The following is a 24,804-nucleotide window of genomic DNA, read 5'->3' as shown; positions in this document are numbered from 1 at the left end:
GAGCACAAAATGGCGGCCGGGCTGAGAGGGCGGGGAGGCGCTGCGCTGAGTTCTCCCCTCCCCGCAAATAAAATAAATAAAATAAAATGTATCTGTTACCTATATACACACGCATAAATGATTATGGGGGAAGAGCTGGTAGTGGGGAGTCCAAGTGAAAGGTTGCCACACTGTAAGGAAGCCTCGCTGGTTGGGTGTTGCCACAGGATGGGCTTGAGCGTGCTCCAGGGAGCCCCTCGCTCAGGGAGCGGCCTTGTCAATCTGCTGAGGTGCTCTGTAAGGCATCACAGTTGTGCTTTGTACCAACACCACACACCTCTATGGAGGCTCGTCCCCATCAGCTGCTGTGTAAAACTCCTTGTCAGGGCCCTCACTGCCCTAGCTTAAAGATTAAAATACGTTGTACTTCTCTCCATGGAAAACCAGGCAGGGACATAGCCTCAGGTAGGCCTTCCTAACTGGGGCCTCCTCGTGTTCTGGCTGTTGCCTTCCTCTAGTTTTAGCATAAACGTTGCAAGAGGTGCTCCTTATTTAACAGGTTTTTAGTGAATTGTGTTTCTGTAACACTAATAGGTACTTAGACCAAATTAACAGAGATGTGCTTTGATGAGGTAAATCTGAAGTGTTTACATATCTATCTGTGGTTTCCTTACCAGTAGTTAGGCTTTGTATCCTGGATAATTTACAAAATAAAATGTCTGATGCTGTTGAATGTAAACTAAGATAAAAGAGGTTTAATAACACCTCTGAGGCAAGATTTAGGGCAATGTAACTACTTGTGGAAGTAAGGCTGACCCTCAGGGAATGATCTATCTATATTGTGAAGTTTCAAGTAGGCCAGAGGATGCCTTTAAAAACCACTGTGAAGGGTAATGTGAAATAGCAAATAAGGATGGGTGGATTTTACATTCTCATTGCTGCTTTTGCTCTTCTCTCTGGGCTCGCAGTGTTGAATGTGTTTATTTTGGAGCACCATAACAGTGCATAGCACTGTGACAAATGAAGTGGTGATGTGAAAATAATAATTACATATAAAATATTACTGCGTTAATACTGCCAAAGAGTAGATTCAGTACCACGTTGATGTTGTTTTTCAGGCATTTGATATTTGGCTCACAATAACTAGATGCCTTGCCAGGGAAAGGCAAATCAATCTTGCCAACTTTGAGGTGAATGGCAACGTTATTTGTGGGGAAAGGTGAAACTGGATTATTAGTTTAAAACCAGGCTGATTTATTTGGATCATAGCTGAGCTTGAGCTTCCCAGTCTAAAATAGTAATTTCCTCTTTCTTTAACTTTATGGAAAAGGAACTGACTGCCTCATCACTGTTGCCGTGTTTGTGAGAGTTTGAGCTGGTCAAAGGCTAGCAAACATTACCTTAAAAGTTCCTGGACAAACCTATAATCTTAAAATGCTGATGCGTAAATACTAAGAGGAACAGGGAATCTCCTGTACAAAAGCCTGTTCTAGAAGCGTAATAAATAATAAATAAAAGAATAAAGACTAAGCTAGGGAGATTGCAGAGAAAAACATAACAAAGATGAGGAAATGAACAACATGGCAATGAGTGAAACTAAATGGCATCAAACAAAAAGTAATTTGTACCAAAAGAAAGCAAAACAAAGAGTAGTGCATAACTTGTAAGCTTTAAGTTAATAGGAAAACCAGAGAAAAGGCCTTGGTGATAAGAACCTAAGCCTTGCTACAGTGAGAGGTTGCACAGTGTGAAATGGTCTGATCCAGGTGGGGAAGTTCCTGCCGCTCCTCAGACAGATAAAGGTGTGTAGGATAACCATTCTCCTGGGAAAAATAAATAAATAAATAGATCTAGTTGTTAAGATGTCTAAAAACAAAAAATTCTTAGACTTTTATGGAAAGCTAGACAAAACTAGTAATAATAGAAGTTTAAGAACTCCAAAAGAAAAATAAATTCTGATGTCAAACAGCCTTGCTGCTTACATCTCTGTCAGTGTGGCCTTATCTCCATACAAGTATGGAGTAAAATCAGCTAACTGAAGTTGGAAATGACTAGAATTTTTATTGCATAAAGTAATGGGACTAAAACAGAAATGAGGAATACAATACCTTAATTGTTACCTTTTTAGGTTTTGAGTAGAGACAGCCAAGAGCTTATGAAAATATAATTTTTATCTTGCTATGCAGTTAGGTTGTTGCTAGTAATTTTGAACCTCTAGATGCAGTACAAAGACATGCTAATTAATTTTTAATTCTTTTTTTTTTCTTTTTCTGTTGTCTCAACGTGTCAAAATTACTTTTCCTTTATATCTGGCTTCTTAAAGATGTTAAAAATGCAAGATGGCATTTGTTAGAGCGTAGCTAACAATCTGTAGAAAGCCGTGACTTGCATTTAACACTTTATTACTCAGAAATGCAGACAACATTAATGCATTCTTGCAAATAGCAATATTCAAATGTATTTTTAGAGTAAGTTCCAGGCAATGCTGTATTTTCTCACTTTCTGGTTTTTAATAAAGCTCCTTTGCAGAATAACTACAACCATTCAAACTAGGATAAGATGTGTTTCCATGGGATGGAAAGCTGTTTTAGTTTCAGATAAATAAAGAAGTTAACTTGGTACCTATTTAGTTTCTTTAGTGTTGTAAACAGTAATGATGTGGTTTGCATGGTGCTTGACCTGGAGAAAATTTGGGCTGGGTAACAATTTCCATACCCCTGCTCATGTGAGTGGACTCTAGCTGCAGTTCTTTTCATAGCATGCTTTTAAAGTGCTGTTTGTGGTGCCTCATCTATCTAATTTTGAAAAAAATATAATAATATATGTATCTTTGATCATTTGAGCATGTCCTTTATCTTGCCTTGTGCTGGTCTTCATAAAAATATTTGTTACTTGTAGATGTCACAGGATATATTTTGTATGGAGCATTCTTCTCTCTGCTAACCCAGGGTTAGGGCTGCCACCTAATTAAATAATCTTCTGTCCTGACCCTTAAAAGGCCATAAGCAGCTTTTCCCAGCAAAGCAGGTAAACTCTTGGGACAGTGCAGTAAAGCTTGAAAATATGCCATTTTTAAGCATCTGTATGTTCTTACTGGCTCCAGTGGTGTTTTGTTTTAAAATAAATTCTTATACTTCTTTAATGCTCTAGAAGGTAAAAAGGGAAGCTACCTTTTATGACCTGACTTCGAGGGAACGTACTTTTAGCTACCAGGGGTTGGGGGGAGGGCTATATTTTATCAGCAAAAGAGGAAGGCTATTTAGGCAGAAATGAAAGCTACCCTTTCTCAGCATGTTTGAATTGCCCTGGTGCTGCAGATCCTGAATTGTTAAGTCTGTAAAACTGATGCACCATATTTATTCATCTCCTTCCATTTGTAATAATGGGTAGAATAATAAGCAAGTCTAAAGATATAATACTGACTGGAACTGACAAATAGATGGAAAGATAAAGTACCTCTCTCGCTGTATTTCTCTTACACCTACATCTGTCTTTTCAGTTGAAAGAAATCAAAAGGAGTCTGCCCTTATTTTCTTGCATATTTGTGAGAGCGTATATAAATTGCCAAGATTTGGGAGGAGAGGAAGATAATACTTCTCAGATCAAGTAAGGTACAGTAGAAAAAAATGGCCAAATAAAAGGGTTGGGGACACAGGGGAACACTGTTCTCTTTACCTAGAAAATGAAGAAGGGGACTTGTCTTAAAACTGGGAGCAAGGTGAAAGGCACGGAATCTTTGGGAAGTTGTGGGTTGATAAGGGTGATTTTTGGTAACCTGTTGGGTCATTTTGCAGCACTGCAGGACAGTAGATTTCAAATTGCTAGAACTGCCTTGGATGTGAAGTTGTCTTGAGCATGCGCGCTTACTAAAACAGTGAATATTTCTGATCTGTGCATCCTGCTGCCCAAGGAGTTGTGGAATTAAATATCCTGAGAGTAGGATTATTTCTTTAGGTATCCCTTTGAGCTCTTAGTGGTAATTAATGGCTCATGAGAAGTTGAAGTCACAGTTTGAAAATCACTGAGTGTATTTTTTTTTCTTTAATCGTAACTGGGTTTTAAAGATTAATCTTCTGATTTCCTATACTTATTGGTGCTGATGGCTAGGATAAGCTGGGGAAAAAAATGCTTTCTTCATCTTTGCCCCTCTGCTTGTGATTATACCACTGTATCAGATAGCTTTTTGCAGAACAAATATATGGAAACAATCTGCAAGGATGGCTGAGACTAAAAGCTTACTTTTTTTTTTTTCTGGAGACTATACTCTTGGCATAATAATTTAATATGGTTATCTTATTTGCTTAACAGTTGATAAGGTTTCTCAATGGCATCCAGCTATAGCTGGGCTTGGTATAATTGACTTTTGCTTTTGTTTTGTTTTGTTCTGTTTTTTTGGGGGAAGTGGGTAGGGACATTTGTTCAGGGGAACTCTAGTAAGAACTGTGAGCTGACTTCTCACAGCAACTGGAGGTAAATGTTGCAAACACGAGTACTGCATTTGATCTTTCACTGATGTACTTGTCTCCCATGGGTGTAAAGGATTGTTGCTTTTGTTTAATTCTACTAGGGATGTGCATGCATTGGTCTGCACTGTGAAGATTTTATCTTCCTGCATTAACTGATTAGGAAGCAGAGATTGGCATGCACAGGATTTTAATGAGCTATTAATGAACATAACTTCAATATTGTGAAAACAATCACTTGGATTATATTAAAGTTGTATCTCTTTGTATCACTGGCTGACTGATTCAGGTTCTGGCCAGTACAAATTCTGAAGCTGATGACTTAAATAACAAACAGACTGATAATTTAGTAGTGAACTGAACTGAAACAATGCCCAAATGTCTCAATTTCCTTCTTTCTCTTGTAGCAGAGAGAAAACCGGGGAACTGCTTGCTTGTTGATCCCTTAATGAGTTGGGGACAACATTTAAATACCAGTAAGTCACATGACTCTTTCAAAACTAATCAGAGTAGATGTTACTGTCACATAGAACACCTTTTAGCATACCAGTTTGTGTTGTGGGGAGTTAAATTAATGTAGTATGGAGTTCTATGTGTGTTATCTCCTTCTGTCATCATGGGAGAATAAAAGACTTGCATTAATTACTGTAGTATCATACAGTAAATTGTGTCCATCTTAGCCGTGTGTTTTTCTATAACTTTGATTGCCACACACATTCTCAGTGCTCATATAATCTGTTTTAATTTGCAGTGCCATCACCTGTGTGAAAAATGAAGTTGCCAGAGTTTTCAAGAAAAAATGTGATGCAGCATGATCACATGTATTCATGTAAATGAATGTTTAAAGATCCCATCAGCTGAGGAGATGAGACCACACGGTGGTAAGTAATATTCTCTCTTTTTCTGATCACTGTGCTTGTGTGATTCTCCATCGTGTGCCTCAGTTCCATGCAGGGACTTCCTCAGTAGCATGTATTGAGGCCTGTGTGGTTTGTAGCTTCAATTTGAGAACTGGGAGGAAGTTAATCCTGGGTGCCAATTAAGTCTGGCACAGGATGCGATTTTTTGTCATGGAAATTCAGAAGTGCATCTAAGAACTTGAGGAACTCATTTGGTGCTAATGTAGAATACCACCTATTTTTTTATAGCTATGACAATTTTTACTACTTTAAATGTGGCAAAACTGGTTTTGGAGATGCTCTTAAAGTTCAAAGCACCTGGTCTATCAACTGTGCCGGTCTGTCAGTTGATTTTTTTTTTTTTTATATATATATAACAGTAATCTTCAGATACGGTGTCTGCAGCACTGGACTAGAAAATTTCCTTAGTTTCTCTTTCCCTCTTTAGTGGTGGGTGAAATTTCAGTCCTGCTCTGCTGCTCTCAGTAGAAGAGTGAAGTTACTCTCTCACTGGATGGGGTCTGCTTGTTCTGTTTCTACAAAGCAGGTTCTGAATCCAAAGGGTTTGTTCTGAATCCAAAGAGTTTCAACATCCTTGTTTTCATCCTTTCACTGTGATGCTGGAAGAGATAGATTTAGTTGCTGAATACTTGGTCCATGCATTTAGTGTAGAACAGTCACTGAAGGAATAATTAAAAATCTAGCTTCCCTGCATCATCCTCTTCCTTGAAGAAGAAGGAGTTATGAAACAGCAGCTGTTCTGTGTACAGTCGTTATAGCTGCTGGGAGCTCTTGCTCTGCAGGGAGGGTAAAGAATCCCTTTCAGGAATTATAACTTGTCTGGTCTCACTGTTAATCTCTTAATCTGAAGATTTTGTGTGCTTTAAGTCTTTGGGCCTCCATGTTGCAAAAGACTGCCTAATGAGAAAGGGCACTGGCCAGGGGTGGGGTGCAGCTTTATACTGTGGTACACTGTAAGTCATTCTGCCTCCTATCTGTTTGGCAAAGTACCATCCACTCTCTGGTGTGGAATGGATTTGTAACTTCAGTGGATTTAAAGTCAGTTTCTGATCAGTCATGCTGTTGCTGAACTCTCCCACAAGAAGTTGCTAGAATGGAGATTTTCCTTTTCCAGAAGGACTTTCTGAAGTCAAAGGCATTTCATTATGCTTTCATACCAAACTTTTCTCCACTACTTCTGTCCCATTACAGACAAAAGATAGGCATAAATTCCTAAGGAAATACCATGAAATTTTGGGTGGCTTAGTTATACAGTACTCTTTTTCTTCCCTCTGTCAATAGGGATGAGTTCTGCTCTTTGTTTGGAGATTGTGCTTTGTATTTTGCAGCCTGCTTTGCACACTGAGAACAACTTCAGGTTATGTGCTGTAAAGACCCACCACTGGAATTCAACCACAACCTAACCAATTTCACCACTTGATGACAAACTCCTCAAATGTGCTGTCTCTAGTTTGAGCAGTATATATAAGATATTCCAAGCAGTTCTTAATATAAAATGTGGTTTCACTGAAAAAAGAAAAACGAACCAAAAAGCACCAAAAGAGACAAAAACAAAACCTAGGAAGAATAAGACCAGTAGTGGTTCTAGTGCTTTTTAGCTGGTGGAAAACTCAACAGCGTATTTTGTGGTGTAGATACATGTATCTATAACCAAATGGATGTTTAAAAGAGCAATGTCGCACAAAAAAGAACAGTGCAGACTAATAATTTTTTGTATAACTAAGTAGTATAATCTCATTAGTATTGTGTTGGAAAAAAAAAAAAAGAAAAGAAAAAGACAGTTATCTGGTAAAGAACTTCAGCTTCTTTATGCCTTTTCCCATTCATCTGAAGTTGCTGCATAACCGTTTGTGTAGATATAGGGGTAGCTGGTAAAATTACCACAAAGAGCCGATGCACAGGTAGTTGAACTACATAACTGTGTTTCCCAGTGCTGTGAGGGCTCTGTAAAGCATGGAAATCTTGGTATTGAAAAAGGCAAACTTGCTTAATGTTATAATAAGCATGTCACCTCTGAGTTATCCTACAATTGCACTGGACAAAGATTTGCTGCAGTGTGTCCAGTTCTGGTGGACCTGGAGGTAGTAGCAGCCTGTGGGTGAGACACTGTCACCACTCTGACGAGCCTTCCTAGTGACATTGCAGGTGTCCTTTCCCTTTTATGGCCTCCACCAATTTTGGACTAGGATAAACAACACTCTAGTGGCTTTTTGGTCAACATAATTTGCAGTTTTCTGGCTGATTTATGTTCACAGGAGTATTTTGCTACCTTCCTGTTGCTACCCACCAGAGCTAAAAGTGTAGGCCACGTCTGGGAAATGTTTATGTTCTGGCCTTTTTTCAAATAGGAACAATTCTGAGAAACACCCCTCATGGCACGGTGAGGCAGCACGCTACGTAGTGATTTTGACATATATAGCTAAGAATAATACAGATCATCAACACTGCCTTGCCCTTCTAGATATGAACTCTCTAACTCTAGCAATACTTCAGGAGCTCAGCAGCAAACACTTGACAGCTTTCATTCCCTGTGTCTGGATACTGTAATCCTAGCCTGGGATGAAAGGGACTAATTAATGCCTCTATACTAGGGAACACGTGCTCAGTCTTCTACTGATTGAATGCAGTGGCAGTGTACTAGGTTTAGCTTGGGGTGTGGGGGAAAAGAGAAAAGGACTGCTGTGAGGGAGCAGTAGGAGGAGAGTGTATATAATCCTCTTGGGAGTGAACCCTGTTGTCCCTCTGCTGACCAGGATGGTCTTGATCAACAGTGTGGCAGGTGCAGGTACATCTGGTACAGAATTTGGCCAGCATGTATGGAGGCTTCCTCTTTTACTTTCCACTCAGACACATAAATGGAAATCCACCTTTGCTGAACAACCTGCAGCCCTTCTTGTGTGGGCTGGTAGCTTTTTTTTTTTTTCCTAAGCACTGCGGTTCTCAGTGCAATAAATAGAGCATGTTTTAGATGAATTCTCCAGGGAAGCCATTTTCATTATAAAATGGTTGTCAGCACTCAGAAACCTTTGAATATAGCCTAGAACTGTTTGTTTGTTACAAATCTTGGGAGGTCACAGCCTTTGAAATAGTTGTGTGGAGTAAGCAGTGTTTTAAAAATAAAACCAAAGGCTTCCCTAGATCTGAGCTGTCCTGCTTTCATTGCTTCCCAGTTGCTGGAAAGTCTGAGTGACCCTGTGCGTGGTCTTTTAAAGAGGAAATGCTGCTAGCTGATCAAGGTCCCTGAAAGTGCTAGAAAAAATCAGAGAATGTCTAAATCTAGCAAAGCTTTTGGTATTAAGGTAAAAAAAACCATCCATCATCAAAGCAGTCAGAGCTGAAATCCTGTGAAGTGCTTGGGATCTGTGGGTAAAGAACAGTGTGTCCTAATGTATCCTGTAGCAATATGTTCCTACCTGATGCTGTAGCAATGAAGACTACAGAAAAGCTCTAGACATTCTTAATTGCATAGGCTTTAGTTTACACCTCGTTAACTCTGTTCCGTTTTGTGGGATTACCAAGCACTGGAGCACAAAGTTTCCTGTGGAGCTGGGTATTCCAAACCTTGATCAGGACCACGGTGATTCTTTGCTTACAGCTATTAACAAATGAGGCATTTTAACTTCTGTGAGGTAGGTAAGTGTTGCCCCTATGATTCTGAGACAAGTTATTTAGTATGCATGGTTTTCTGAATGTCGCTTTAGGAACACCTCAACTAATATTTTGTTCATGCCAGCAAGTTTAAATAGAGGATTTTTATCACCAGGTTTGTCACTCATTTGCTGTGTGACCATACACATTAGGTATCTTAGGTGGGCACATAAACTTAATGGGCTCTTCTGCAATGCTAAGGCAATAGCAATACTAGGTGGAAGATTCAGAAATTCTTATACAAATACGTAGTGTATTTGTATATATACCAATATTGACGTAGTATAATTCATAATTACTTATATTTTAATGTCATATACATTATGTACCAACCATGGTATATTCAACATCACCTGATGTGTCTAGCCTAAATACTTTTATGTGGAAAAAACCAAAAGTGATTAAGGTTTCTTCTTGACTTAAAACATTTCCACAATGTATTATTTCACAGTTTTAGGTTAATTTTTGTTCCATCTGCAAAAATCTTCAAAAAAAAAAAAAAAGCAGAATAGCTCACTAATAAAATTTCAGACATTAAAAAGTAGAAAAATCTTAAATTACAATTTTTTTTTTAATCGTAAAGCCTACATCTACCCTTTTTTTTAAGGATACTCAGATAAACTTTTAAAACTACTGTTCAGTGCTTAACTGCAAACAGGATCACTAAAGCTTTGTACCACAAGAGTTCGAAGACACAAAATACCAAAGACATTAGTAAGAAAACCCCCTTTGAGGCTGCTGATCTGTACAATAAGCAGTTTACCTGGCTCTCAGCAAAACTGATAGCTTCTAGCATCAGTGTTCGGGGATGTCTGATCCCTTGCTATGGGTTATCCTCTAGACTTCAATGAATGCTTTGTGAGTTGACAGTAATGCGAGTTTTCTAAGGATAAATGGAGATTGTTTGGCCTAGTTATTGACCTTTTCACTCTGCTCCTTGTAGCTATCACTACTCAATTGATATGAGGATCTCTTCTATAAATATTTAAATATTTGTCACTTACAAGTCTTTGCACAGAAAGAGGCTAAACCGTGCTGCTTGAGAAGGCTGTCTTTGATTCCAGTGGTCCCTGAAGGGACATTCAGATTCCAAGCTGAATTTCTTCACTCAAATACCCACATTGTCTTCAGTAATAAATTTGCATACAAACTGGAGGAAGGAGCTTGACCTATTCTTAGAGCAAGTCAAAATTACTTTGCCTCTTCATGAACAGCTGTACATCTTTGTATTATCTCTTGTGTATCAACAATGTATGCAAGGCAGAGAGGAAAGTCTTTGCCTTGGAGGAATTTACAGCCTAAATACGAAGGCTGAAATGTTACTCAATGCCTTCGTTAAGATCTCATTATTCTTTACTATGAGGTTATAATATGCAGATAGATGCCAGGCTCCTGCTGGGCTTCAGGAAAAGAAGAGTATATGCAAGTTGTCATTGCTGCCCCTCTTACTGAAAGTTTCCCCGATACGATCTATTTGCATGAACTTGCATGTGGCTGCTTCCTAACTCAGTTCTTAAGATATTATCTGTGTTAGCTTACTCTGTGTAGCTGAAGTTTGTCTGAAGTTACTTTGACAGTCATGTTGGGGAGTGAAAGCATATGAAGTTCTTTTGGTGGACTGGGGAGAATGGACAAAAAAATCAGTGAAAGCGAAGAGTGATAATATGTGGCTGGGAGCAGAAGCCTCTTTACTTGCCCACTGTCACCAAAGCCCCACCTCCAACCACAGCTGTGGTTATTAACATCCATTGGGTGGGTAAAGCTGGATTTTATTCTCAGACTTCTGACACCAGTGTTGGATCTGGGTCAGGCTGAGATTCAGAGGGAGTTCAGTGCAAATGGACAGGGAAGAGCTGGCAACAGATGGCATCATAGTGGAAAGAATGAGGCAGCTCATCAGCTGGCAACATTTCTACTGCGTTTTGCCAATCATTTGTTTTTCTTCAGGGAGGAATTCAGGGTTCGGTTAAATTTTGTCATTAGTTTTTATAGTCGCTAGTCCTAGGAAGCCATCTTGTCTGCTCTGAATTTAGTATTCCGTAAGTTTAAAGCAATTTTAGATACCAGAGAATATAACTAATGATCAGATTTTAGGATTGGATTTTCTGAATGAAAAAAAAAAAGTCAGTTATACATAAATGTGGCAAAGCACTTCCCCAAACCCAAGGTAGAGCATTCATCTCTGTGGCAAATAGTTCTGCTGTAATTACTGATTCATAAGCCTTTGAAAAGGAAAGATACTCATGAGTTTAGGAGCTAAGTATTTTAACTAGATCGATTTGTATATCAGCTTACTGCTTTTACAATAATCTGAGAGTTGGGAAACTTTGCTTCTGTTTTGCAAGTAGGGGTGATTAATTTAGTGGTTGCACAGAAGTAAACGGCTCATTCATTTTTGATTCAAATAAGAGTTACGGCTTAAGTTCTGTTAAACAATGAAATAAAGTTTTCTGTAATCATTCCCGTTTTTCATAAGTGAGAAAACACATAAAACCAAGCATTATCTTCCTCTCTGGGGAGTTAGGCAGTTTTCAGAAGAGCTGGGATTCTCTTTCCCCATTTTTTCATGTGCTTTTTGTTAATTCTTGCTGTAGGTTTAAATTATTAATTTACTAATGCCTAATAGTGATCATTAAGCTTTAAAATGTTAATACATTTTCTTTTTACATCTGCTTTGTTTAAAAAAAAAAAAAAGAAAAGAAATATGAATAGCTGCCTGTGAGAAGGACAACTAGTTTCTTGAAGGGAGGATTTATCTAATTATACATAAACATTTATTCCATGCTCATCACCATAGTAACTGAGGCCTCAAGTCAGTGTGCTTTACTGAGCAGGGTTGCAAATACTGTCGTGAGCCAAGGCCTGAACTTCTGTATGAAAGTGCAGTTCCTCAGCTGGTTGAGGCACAGCTAGTTCCTGCTATGCATTCTTGACCTCTTCCTCGTGCCAGTGTTTGTACTCCTGTGGCTGCAAAAGTGGTGGGATCAGGCAGCTAACGGGACTGCAAAATAACCTCTCCAAAAATCAGCGCGTGCCGAACCAGCTTTCTGCTCTGGCTGGCCACACGGTTGCCTGAGCACTTGTGAGGCAGCGGGAAGGGACAAGAGCAAACAATTGTGAGAAGTGTGGGGAGAGACGGTGTCTTTCCCTGACAGCTACGAGTTAAGCTGATTATGAAGCTGCTGCTAGAGCTGCTTGTTTGGGGCCTGATGACGACGTAGCTGAAATCATTGGAAAACAGGTATTGGCTTGGGAGTTCGGTTAGTCGGAGTGAGGAAGTGATCTAACCCCTATTCGTTTTGAAGTGTTTTTGTGACTTCAGCAACACGTTCCTGAGCCAAGCATATCTTCTGCCTATATTGAACCGGTGCCTTGAGAAAGGAAAATGTTAAAGGGATGGAAATTCAACATCTCACATGCTGACTTGTCTTCTGGTAATCTTTGAAAAGTGGCCGCACAATTTTAACAGGATGTTTGCTTCAGGAGGTAGATTCTGTTCTGCTACAATCAACTTCATTTTCTTTTTTATCTTTATATCTGCACCTAAACAATTGTTTTGAGGAAAGCCTCATCTTTTCACTGTAGCTTTCTTGGTAACAGCAACAGAGGTAGTGTCTAGTTATTTCTGTAGCTTATTTGTAAATAAATCTCAGGTGTATTATTTTTTTTTTGCCACTCTGCCTTATAAAACATTGTGGTTGAATATGTTTTAGAACTACACTGTATTGAACAGAACTTTACAGACCAAGCTTTTAAAACATATTTATCCTAGAAACTTGGTGAGGGCTTTTATTTTTTATTTGCTACATTAACCAGGCCTTCATTTGGAGCCTTAGAAATCATGCTGCCATTTTATTTCTCCGCACACTTCAGCTCACTTCACCATCCAAGGTCCTGATCCCGTGGAAAGTTGCACACTCGCTTAACAATGTATGTTTCAAGGGCTACTGCTGATTTATTGCTCTTCGTGCGCTGCTGGCTGATTTGAGGACAGTCAGGTATTAGACTATCTAAGTGACTTGTGCAGTATCTGCAAAAAGATAAATGATTTGCAGGTGTAACACAGCACTACAGTTAATCATGCTAGCAAACCACAGTGTGAAATGTGATCTTGTATAGCCATTTATAGTCTGAGTTTTTAAGAGCTGTAACTCTGCTTTTGGCTTGGTTAACTTCTGTGGCTGTTGTAGATTACATTTGCAATCACGTTGTTGCCAAACTTCCACTCTAACTTAAGGTCATGTTTACTACTGCGCAACTGCATAGTGAAGAGTTGCAGTAAAAGCAAAATAAACTTTAAGACTCTTGACAAAGCAGCTTAGTGTCACTCTATGGGAGCCTGATAGCTAGTGGATGTTGGGCAGAAACTCAACTGACTGTAGACCAAAGCAGAATGTTGTTGGCAGCAGTTAAATTTTACTGCTTCATTATAGCTGATGTGTCCTTGACTGCGGCTCTAATAAAAACATTTTGTGCATGTTTTGAGTACTGTTTAAAAGAGAACACAGATATAAGAAAACAGGAGTCCACAGCTCTCCATATGTGGTGTTAGAACTGTGCAAGGTTTTCATCTCATAGCCAGATTGAGTGATCTGGTAGCCTCCTAGAAGATCTCTGCACTTTAAATTTCTGGCACCACTGATGAAAAGAATGCTGTTGTTGGAACATTTGAGTTCCTGTTACTCTTCCAGGGAATAGATGCAAAGGCTAAATGTCTTTCTCCCAGATGAGGGTTAGGGTATGTTAGCAGTGAGCTGCAGTGGAGCTTACATTATGACTATAATAACTGCTGTGGATTAGACATCCACACCCACACACTCCTTTTTGGTTAAAGTTTTATAGATAAAACTCGAATAGTTACTGGCATTAATTACAGCCAAGATGTATCTAAAAGAGGAAAAAAAAAAAAGGAAACAAACAAAAAAGGCAGAGAAGGAATATCACTGCCACTGACATTTTGAGAAGCCTTTTTTAGCTGACTCTAATGAACGAGGTGTACGCGATGATGGTGTGTATGCCCTTCTAATACACCTGAACGTGTTAGTCAATTTCAGCTGCATTTGATAAACAGTTTTTTGGGAGATAAAATTCTCCAAAATACTAAGTTCTAAACAACTGTGTGAAAACAGGCTGCAGAGCAGAGGAGATGTTTTATTATTATTATTATCCCCAGTTAGGGGAAGAATGATGTAAACCTAGTTTTCATTAGACAGCAAAAAAAATAAAGAGAAGCAAGACCTTAATGTCCCCCTTGTAAGAAAATCTCCAACTGGAGATCTCAACATTGTAATGACGTCAACCAAGTATGGACTATTAGTGTATGGGGAAACCAAACTTCTTTGTTTCCTGTACTGTGGACAGACTTTTTTTTTCCAGTTTTTAGTTCCTGAAAAGTTGAGAGAACTGGTATTTGTGGGGGATTATTGTGCCAGCTTTTTGATGTGTTGCAAATAAACATGTAAAAGCTCACAAAACTATAGTAGATTTGCAGATATAATAGGATTTCTGGCTTGACTCAGTATGGTTTATGTACTGTCAAATCCCAGTGAACCCAACAGAGTCTGAAACCATTTATCACAACTGGACTGAGCCCTTTCTTCCACAGCAAATTACTTTCACTTATCTATTTTTTAGTATTATTTTCCAGTATAGGAAGGTTAGACAAGGTTAAAGCTGTTTTAGTAACTCTGGTCCTCATGTGTATCAGGGAAGGACTAAACTACTAAAAAGGAATCAATTTTGGTTCTTCTGTTTTAATACGTTTCAAATCTCAGGAAAGATTCCCATGTGCTTATTAAATATCTTAAATATCAGCATCTTTGGGGAAATTTTTAATGTTTGTTTCCCTATGCTTATACTTTAATGCAGACACTTTTGCAGGCTCCTGCTCTTATTTAATTGTTGTGTTCAATGTATGGAAAGTAAGAACACTTTTGTCTCCATTGATGCTTCACAGATGCAAATTATTTAGAAATGGCAGCTCATTACAGAGAATGTTGCATATGCTTTCTTTCACCAGGCAGAACAAATACGTTCAATAAAGCTGTTCTGGATCGTAAAAAAATGTAATAGGATCGAATGCCTTCTGTAAAGCTTCATACATGTTATGGTGATGTCCAAGCATCATGTGAGTATTTCGTGTTCTATACATGAGCTCCCAAATTCATGCACTTTGCTGCTCCTGGGTGGCAGGCACTGTAGTTGCCCAAGTTCAAGTTTCACAATCGGACACCAGTCTAAGTCCTGGGAGCTGTGATTTGTGCAGAAACTGGAGCAGGAAAGCCTTGATCACCATTCTGTTTCACCGTGCTTGCTTTCAGCACTTAGAGTGCAAGGCAGGAGTTAAATCATGCCCTCTGGAGACTGCAGTTGGATTCTCCAGTCACGTCCCTTTGCTTTAATTAAAATTGCGGTATGCCTCCTATGCAGGAGTAGCACAAAAAGGAACCATATTGGGATAAAAGATCTGGTTGTCATTATTGTTCAGAGTTTAGTAGATATGTACCTTACAGGGACCGTACTCTGCCATTTGTTTTTGCTAATTTGTAATGAGGGAACGGGTTGAGGGCCATGAGAACCTTAGAGGGCCAAATGGTTATTTTAACCTTTCGTCTTGTTAGAAAGCAATACTTAGAAGGGAAAAAAGTATTTCTCTTCATGCTCTTGATGTTTATCAGTCTAATGCCTATGAACCATGTTAATTTTACAAGAATGATACAGAGATAAGTCTACACTATTATTTAAAGTACAATCCTAATTACAAAATGCTTCTTCGAGAGAAATAGTTCTTTAGACCAAAACAGTTTTTGTAAAAAAAAAAATAATCTGTTATAAGAATGTCCAACTGCTTGATCAAACAAGTTAAGCAATCAATATTTTGGTTAACTTTTTAAAGTATTTCATTTCTGCTAACTATACTTGAAAATGAAAAGGTTTCAGTTGGCATGTGTTTTGCTAAACTTTATTTGAAAAATAGCTCATTTTTTTCAGATATCTTTAATATTGGGAAACAGTTCAAATAACAAGGGACAACTGCTCCCTTTTTGGAACTGGGACTCCTCTGATTCTTACATCTCCTCATGTCCCTTTTTCTTTCAAGTCAACTAAAACAGATGGGTGCTTAGCAACTCTGAAATTCAGGCTATATATCTAAATATCTAGCTTTGGCCAAAACATTTTGGATCACTTTAAGAGTGATTACTAATACTGGAGTTAACCCAAGTAAGTCCTGTTTACTAGGCTCAAGTTGTAATTGCCCACCTTGTACTCTGTCATTTGCCTGTTTATCTTAGAGTAAAATCTACACCAGTGTTTTGTGTTTCTCAGTTGCAGTTTCAAGTTGTAAGAGAATGATTCTTCTCAGGACCTTTAAAAGATCCATCATTTCTCTTTAAAATGTGGAGGGGAAAAAAAACAGGAATCATGAACGGGTGAAAATATGGATGCTGTCTTTGTAAGCTGCAGGTCCTGCTGAGCAATTTGATGTCAGGTTCACTTTAAGTTCTCATATTCAAGATGTGTCAAATGAATGCTGAAAATGCAATGTTCCTCAGTAAAGATTTTTACTTGATGTAAAGAAAAGAATTACCCTTCTACGATCATGTCTGTGTTCCAAAATGTACTGCTGAGGATGCTTTTTTACTTGGTTTCTATGTTCAGGCTTTATCAATATTCACACTGAACTTTCAGGAGGTTCTCTGGACAATTGATTTTACGAAACATCAGTAACAAGTAATTATGGTGGAAAAAAAATTGGACAACCAGAGTAGCTTTACACAGCTGTCCCTTTTCCCTCTGGGACTTATTAAGTGTTATACAAACAAGACTCTCTTTGATTGCGTTAGCTTGTGCTGGGACTCACAGTCTTTTCTCAAACTATGCTCTCTAGCCTGTGTTGTTTCATTATTAATAATCTGTTAGCAATTTACTTTCACCATATAGCATGATAATTTTGCAGGGTTAATCACCTGTGAGCAGGGAAAGTTTTGTTCTTAAAAATTACCCTGAGCATAGTGTGTGTGATCTGGGGGTCTGCAGATTGGATGTATTTTTTCGAGAAATGTTAGATAGGGCTTTGATAAAGAAGTACGATCAACATTAGGTTATCAAACCAGAACTGTTTTCTGAGTTAACACCTAACCTTCTGTTTAGTTGACTGCTGCCTGTGGCTGAATCTGTCTTTGCTGGTGTTGTTTATGCATGAGCCAAAACCCAGCACCCATGGTCATAGCATAGTTGGTTTTGAAGTAATAGCAAGTACTGGAGGCAGTGAAGACCTGCAATATTTGGGGGTGTTATTACTTTACGTGCCTGGAGGAGAGAGTTGTGAGCAGCAGGTGCTATTTTTTGTGTGCCTAGTCATAAATCAAGATGGTGAGACCTTTGGAGCAGAAGATGTATTTCACCTAATCCTTCCCACCGCATTTGGCTTCACGGTGCTTTGATCTGTGATTAGATCTGTGCGTATAGATCTGTATATATAGAACTGTATAAATAGCAGTCAGTTATTCATGGCAGAACTGTTTCTTCAAACACATACAAAACTGGGAGCTAGGTGACTAGGTTATCTCTAGTTTATAACGTGATCCGAGTGCACAGCCTCATGATGCATTCTTAAACACAGAAGCTGGTGCCCAGGCTTATTGCCTATCTCAAGCAAAATATGTTTACTCTGATATTTTGAAATTAGTACTGCAACGGGCCTCAAGGGCTCATTGTCCCCTCGGTGTGCTTATGTTATTCCCACTGCTGACAGTGGGAATTAGCTATACACAAGAGGAGGAGGATATACCCACAGTTCTGTAACTTAGACAGCAGGGAATATGAAATTCTCTAGCTACTAGATGATGAGATCAGCACAGCTTAAGCATTGCTCCCTTTTGGCTTGTCACCTGTGATTTTCGTGATTTTTTTTTTCTTTTTCGCTAAGGAAACAGTAGTGGAAGCAGCAACTGTGAAACCCGATGATAGCACAGTGCTACCTTGATAGAAACTGCAGCTCAGAGCTCCAAATCAAGTGAGAGACAATTCGGAGCAGTGGAAGTGAGCCATTTATCTAGAGAAAAACTGCCTTTGAGGTTAACTCTAGTGAAATCTGAATGTCACTTGAGGGTGGATTAGTAAGTGGATTTCCACTTTTTTTGCTTGTTTCCTTTAAAAAATATTTTCAAATTTGGTTCAGAAATTTCAGTTATTAGGCCAAATGTCTTCTGAAGATGCAATGTTCTCTGAATTACTGGGACTTATTGTTCCTCCTAAAGTGCACTGTCTGGTCAGCTGATAGCTTCAGTTGTTGTGTGTCAAGCTTGAGTCATTTGTCTGGACATAAATGATGCTGCTGGACTTGAAATTCTCAGGTTTTTCTGCCCTATACATTCTCTGCTTTTTCTGTATTAGGGAGAGGGTGATGGGGAGTGCTAATAGTGTGACATAACACAGGGATCCAAGAAAGGGTTTAGCTCAGAAATGCTTGATCTTTGGTTTTCTGTGTTTTTTAGTGTTTTTTTTTTTTTTTTTCCTTTTTTTTTTTTTTTTTTCTTTTGAATCTGCTTTGCTAATCCTGCGTGGAAGCTGTCAGGCGTGGGGCCCTCCAGAGCTGTTTAGAGCTCCTACACATTTCCAAAATGAGAACTGCAAAAGAGCTCGTCATCTTTGCAAGAGAGAAGCTCCCTCCTGTGGAAGAGAGGAACCTCTGCACTGACTGGGAGCAGCGTTACGGCCTCATGCCGTGATTTTAAATTATCAGGGCGAAATAAAAGGGGCACAATCTCTGTAGGTGTTTGCAGATGCTGGAATTCAGAATCCCGTTCCCTCTTACTTTTTTCCCCAAAGCAAGTCCTTCAAGTTTTGTGTGAGCTTCTTTCTAAAAATGTTTATCAGTTATAGCTGGTTGCGTGTAGGCAGATCTGAATACTTTAAATGACATCTTGCAGCCACAGTGGAATCTTTAGTGTTAAAGCAGTAATGCTTATATCAAATTTTATGTATAAATACAAATTTATATTTTACATGCATACAAAAACCTCAGTATTTCTGAAACATCTGTGAATTCCAGTTCACAGAACTTGTGTTTTGTGGGTTTTAAGTTCTTTTTATTTTTCCCTTTCCTAAGTGAGATAATCTGTTCTGTGTATCCCAAAAATCTGTACCAAAGAGATTTTGGTTCTTGCTGCAATTGTGAGTCCTTGGTAGAAGACTCTGAGCTCCAAGCCCTATCTGACTTACGAAATACAGCTGCGCAGCAAGCATAAAGATGAACTTGTGATGGAGGAGCTGGAACTAGAATTCATCTTGATATCAAATTTCTGTTAGACCCAGTATTTTACCTTTGAGATGAGTAGGATTCATGCCTGTGATCCAAAGGCAGAAGGTTCTAACTCATTAGCAAAACCCTGAGGCATTTGCTTCCATAAATGCTAATGTTATTCCCCTGAGAATGAAGCACTTTGGAGGGGGTGGGGAGCGACAGATCATTTAGCATTGCAGTGGAGGTTTACATTTATCATCTCTGTTTCATTGGCAGGTAGATGACTGAGACAGCAGAGTGCTGATCCACTGCAAAAAAAAAGGCTGCTGTCCTGAGATTGGGTATTGGGAGCCTGCTGACCAGCAAAATGATGAATTAGGATTTTGTTCAAAGATTGCTGGGTTGCAGCTCATGGTACGTAGCTTTTAGGACATCACAGGCTTCTGACATGTTTTGTTTTTTTGTTTTTTTTGTTTTTTTTTTTTAACATGTAATGGTGAAGTGAGGTTTGGTCCTGTCTGTAGAAATTTCTGGTGCATCTGCTCGTTTTGAGACAGTTTGGAGTTACCTGTGCAGTGGGGGATAGTAGCTCTTGTAAGAAACTAGTATCCTCCTTTATAAGAACTGTGAATGATGAGTAATTGGATGAGTAGTCCCTGTGGTCACGCTTGTCAAGAAATGCATGTGCCTGAACTTGCAGGAAAGCAGAAACTCCTCGTGAGGCTGTACACGAGGAAGGCTAAAATCAGGGTAATGAGGGGTGCTGGGAGAAGTGCCAGGGACGAGGCTCAGTACTGCGTGAGCTCGCTGGACCTCCATCCAGATGTGATCCACGGCTGTATCACGGAGCACTGCTGCTCCTCAGGTGTCCATTTGAATCCAAAGACACTCAGCAGTAGCAAAGGGATGCTCCTTCTGCACGTAGGTGCTTGTATTAGCTCCTGCAGGATCACAGGGTGTTTGAGTGGGTGGGGAGGTGGTCGATGCAGTCAGGAGTGGGATTAGGAGATTTTTGATGTGCCTTACACCTTACAGACAATTCCTGCGTTCTTGGAGTTCCATCGTGGTAGATACTTCCTCTTAGTACCACCATCTAGCGGTATCCTGCTGTATTTTTTGTATTGCTGCTTTTTTCCTCTGGCAATTCTCGCCTGGCTTCTTAAACTGAAGCTTGTGTTGAGAACACTTTGTCCTGCTCTTCCTCCTCCGCAGCCCTCCACTCACAACATTCAATGTTTTTCATGAAAATGGAAAGAAAGGCTGAGATACCACACTGAGTTGCTTCGAGTTTTATGAAGTTACTTCTCTGAAGACAGTACAGTGGTTGAAACATTTATCCATGATGCCAGAAGATGCCAGAAGGGCTGCAGTATGAGTCAAACCATAAAATTAAAACACAAGAGAATCCACATGAGACGGACAAGAAATTAGATTGCATAAGTTCCACAATTTATTCTGATATATTACTGAGAACAAAAGTAAAGTCAAAAAATTTTTTTGCTATGTTTTTAGTATTCACATGGCACTGATTTCTGTAAAGCAACTGTGAGCTGGAAGAACACTGATTCAAATCCCTAAATCCTCAGCAGTTAATTTTCTTTTACTAGAGCTGTGGGATTTGAAATAATGATTAAAAATACAGGGGAGAAAGCATAACCAGAGCTGGGAGTTTATTCTTAGCTGTAATGACTAATAATTTGCAACTGCTCACACCAAATGAAGTCTTGTTTGAAAATGTGTATATTGTGGATGAAACAATGTTACAGGGAAACGTTCTGCTATTTTACATTGATTACTTAAAGCGTTGGCTTGGACTGCTTGATGTAGATTGCAATAAAACCTTGTCCATCCTCCAGGAATTCTGCATCAAAGGGGCTACACAGCAGGTAGCTCATAACTGGCCTGAGATATGATAGTCAGCTTGCTTTTTTCACAGCTTCCATTGCGTCACTTAATTCTTCATGTCTATGATTTGTGTTAAAAGCCCAGCAGGTAAAAAAAAAAAAAAAAAAAAGGAAATTGGCTAAAACTGATTCCAGCTTTTTTTCTCCTGGCTCTCTTGTGTCAAGTAAAATGTTCAGTAAAACAAGCTTGAATCTCGTAGAGTGGGAGGTGTTTGCGTGGAGCTTGTAAAGAGTGCATAATGGAGAAAGGTTTCCTTTCCAGCAAGACACTTGAACTTGTCATTAGCTTGTTTTTTGGCCCTTAATTTGTAAACATGTTCAGAATTAGGGCTAATGTTCAGCACATCAAAACACTTCTTCACCTGTGCTTGTGTGTGACCTGCACATCAGTATGTAAGTTCTTGTCATTTTTCTCTCCAGGTGAAAACTGGAGTGTATGGAAAAAGAGAAAATCAGGTGGCTATTTAAGTATTTGCTCTGTTTGTCCATGTGTTCAAGGTTTGTAGCTTGAATAAATTAAGTTAAAAAATAAAAGAAAATGAATATAGTCTTCAGAACGAGCAAATGAGAATAGTGATGGTGATTAGTCTCCGAATTATCCTGGGCTACCTCACATTGCCTCCACTTCGTTTCTGTAGGGAGAGTGATGTAAAAAGGTGTTTCTGTGATCCTTGGACTTGCTTTAGTTGACATCAATGGCCAGAAGAGGTTGCCCTGCTTAGACAACGTTGGTGTCTCATGTTACAAGAGCGTAACAGTGTGGATCCTGGTGGGGTTACAGGAATTCTCACTGTCAGGACCATTAGAAGCCATAACCTAAGCCTCATCCTGGGATCTAACGAAGGTGGGAAGAATTCCGCTCATGTTGTAATGTCAAAGACTTAGGCTGCTACCCTCTGTACAATGCCTTCTGCAGGACTAGCCACTTTGATTTTAGGACTCCAGTTTCTAGATTGTTCACAGCCAAGTGTAGGTTGTGTGAAGTATTTGTCAGAAGGTGGGCTGCGAAATAGTTTAGATTTGTCCTTTATTTGGAGCCAGAGATGTAAAAACAGGTAGTGGGAGCTAACCAGGGAGAATCTGTGGCTTTTCTCCAGTACAAGGTTATTCTCTTCATAGTCTGTTCTGGAGAATCATCACAGCAGGGAAGAAGGCTGTGGTGGTAACATGGCAAATGTCTAGGTTTTGGTGTTCTGATGAGAATAAAGCTGGATGAGGTAGTTGCAAAGAGGTAAGACAGGCCATGATGTAATACAGATGAATGTTGTGTTCTTTCCAGACTTCCTTATAGCAAGTCCCTCGGTCTTGTACACACAACTGTTTTCCCTTTTTGTGGGAAAACAGGCTGCAGGAGCTGGAGGAAGGGAGCACGTCCAGACTTTACCCTGGTGTTGAATTTGGGTTCAGCCACGCCACAGGAGTTGTACCCTGACCCAGGAGTTTTACACGCTCCCCAGTTTCCTTAGCTGCTTCTTCTCTTGGTTGTAGCTGTGCCTCACGGGAAGCTCAAAGGCTTCAGCGGGGCTGCATGAACCAGAGCAGAAAGTGGCAGAAAGCTGGAGCACAGCACCCAGCCCGTCTGCACAGTGCCAGCCTCACATGACACTCGTGCTCTGCGTACTTCCCGGTATCGCTGAGTGGTGCTGCCCCACAGGGTGCTTGTTGATGCACTCATTGCTATGCCCTTACATGCCTCTGTGGGGGATGTACAAGGGCTCCCTTGCCCAACCCAAAATGAATATAGTGCTTCTTCACCCACCCCTCCAGATTATTCTAGTACAAGCCACTGAATGACTGGGGACCTTACAAGTTTCATAAATAGCTCCTTTCTGCAGAGCCTTCAAGGCAAATATGAGTAATAGATTGAACAGCAAACGGCAAGAGAAGATAGCCTTCTCTCCCTGTTTCCTTTCTCTCCCCTTTCCCTCCCTTCTCTCTGTCCCCCTTACAGATAAAAGACAGACAGAACATTAGAGGGAGGTGAGTAAATTATGACAGTATTTACTAGCAACTACTGACTGCCTAGAGAACACTGTGGTGAGATGGGAGAAGTTACTCAGATTGACAAGAAATCAGTGGTTGATTCTTTTTTTTTTTTTTTTTTTTTAAAAAGTGATTGATATGGGGAATTCTGTAGATTTCTGAGGTTAGCTGCAGTCCTAGCAGAATCTGGAAAGAGTATAGGAGGTGACTGAGATAGAGACTACCAAAAGAATTTTCTTCTGGTTCTCGTACATTGTTATATTTTTATACAAAGCCTCCTTGTGAGTGTGCCCCAACTGTCTGGGAGTTTACTAGAAGCAACATCTCAGTGTCTTTGTGCTCTGAGTCTCTCTCTCTCTCTCTCTCTCTCTCTCTGTTTCTGTAGTATCATGACTCCAAGTTCATGTCCCTCCACTGTTTTCCCTTTGGACATCTGGACAGAAGCTGATTTCTAAGACAAGGCACGATCACACATGGATTTGTGCAATGGAGTGCATGGCAAGAATGTGTACGTACCCATCCTACATGTGTTTTTTCAGACTGAAAGCCACAGGAGGACTGATGGGGGGCTAATACTCGCTCTTTGCTGTGCTGTTCAGATCGTATGTCAGTCCTGGAGCTAAGCATATTCCAGTGCTCCTCCTTTGCTGGCTTATTTGTGCCTGAGTGCCTCTGTTTCTGGCATCGTAGGGCTCAGCTGGCAAGCTTAATGAAAGTTCTCAAAGTTATTTTTCTTAACTTCTCATTTTTATGGGAAGTTCGTGGAAAAAGACACTTGGTTCATTTTTACTTATAAGATTTTATTTTTAAAGCAAGTAAGAATTGATAGTGGTTTTCATTAAAAAACAAAACAAAACAAAACCTGCAAGAAGTAGTTTTGCAGCTCTGCTAGGTCATTATGTAACTGATTTTTGTGCCAGAATGCAAGCACAAAGTGTTCGTTGATCCCTAGGGGAAAATAAAGATTTTATAAGATAGGGCAAATGATCTGTAGAGGAAATCTTTTCATGGTATTTAAAACAACCCCCTTGGAACTATTTCCTCAATGGATTGTATTTCATTTGTATTAAGATGGTTAGGTCTGAGTTCTTACAGTTCTATTTTAAGCAAGGCCAGTATTAATCCACATTTTAGCCTATTGGGACAAATTTTTCCCTTGTGTTAACTCCGTTCCTTATGGGGAGCTCTGTACCTGGAGTGAATTTGGCACCTTTTCTTGGCTTCTTAACCATCTGCCTCAAGAGTAGCAAAGTTGAGTGTAAGCGTTGTGCCTTTGAAAATAAATACTTACATATGACTGTTGCATTGTGCTGAGAGACAAAACATAGCCAGCCTCTTGAACATGGTTCAGTCTGCACCATAACTGACAGACTCATGAAGCCATTTCTTCATTTTAGTGCCATTAAATCTTTGCAGTGCAGGCGCATAGTGGCTATACAGAACTGGGACGACTGCAGTTTTGTTTTCACACAGTGGTACTCTTTGCATTATTTTCTCAGCTTGCTTATCATGTAGTGTTTAGGCAGAGAGATGTCTCTGAAGCTAGAAGTAAAAATCATACAGATCATTAGAAAAGGGGACACAACAACAACAAACAAACCCCACCAACTGGACATAGGATTGGCCAAGGCTTGTTCTCTACAAAAAGACCCTGGAATTTG

At 39.6% G+C, this 24,804-nt stretch overlaps 1 protein-coding gene and 1 long non-coding RNA gene across 3 annotated transcripts in view; both read left to right on the top strand.

The window, feature by feature from the left end:
* The first annotated feature begins 59 nt into the window (after nucleotides 1-59).
* On the top strand, nucleotides 60-7,120 carry LOC106018854 (uncharacterized). The gene is made up of 5 exons (XR_011807970.1): nucleotides 60-1,781; nucleotides 3,479-3,590; nucleotides 4,850-4,918; nucleotides 5,194-5,323; nucleotides 6,644-7,120. It is a non-coding gene; the product is annotated as an uncharacterized lncRNA (long non-coding RNA).
* Nucleotides 7,121-12,066: 4,946 nt separating this feature from the next.
* PLEK (pleckstrin) overlaps nucleotides 12,067-24,804 on the top strand; it is a 47,107-nt gene continuing 34,369 nt past the window's right edge. The window contains exon 1 of one of the 2 annotated variants that reach the window (XM_005025164.6): nucleotides 12,067-12,251. The gene's annotated coding sequence lies outside the window, so the exon portion shown is untranslated. The remainder of the gene's footprint in view (nucleotides 12,252-24,804) is intronic. The other variant, XM_072035301.1, reaches the window with a different exon arrangement.

This window comes from Anas platyrhynchos, chromosome 3 (assembly GCF_047663525.1).
Source record: "Anas platyrhynchos isolate ZD024472 breed Pekin duck chromosome 3, IASCAAS_PekinDuck_T2T, whole genome shotgun sequence".
Taxonomy (NCBI): Eukaryota; Metazoa; Chordata; class Aves; order Anseriformes; family Anatidae; genus Anas; species Anas platyrhynchos.
This window is presented reverse-complemented; position numbering and strand designations above follow the sequence as displayed.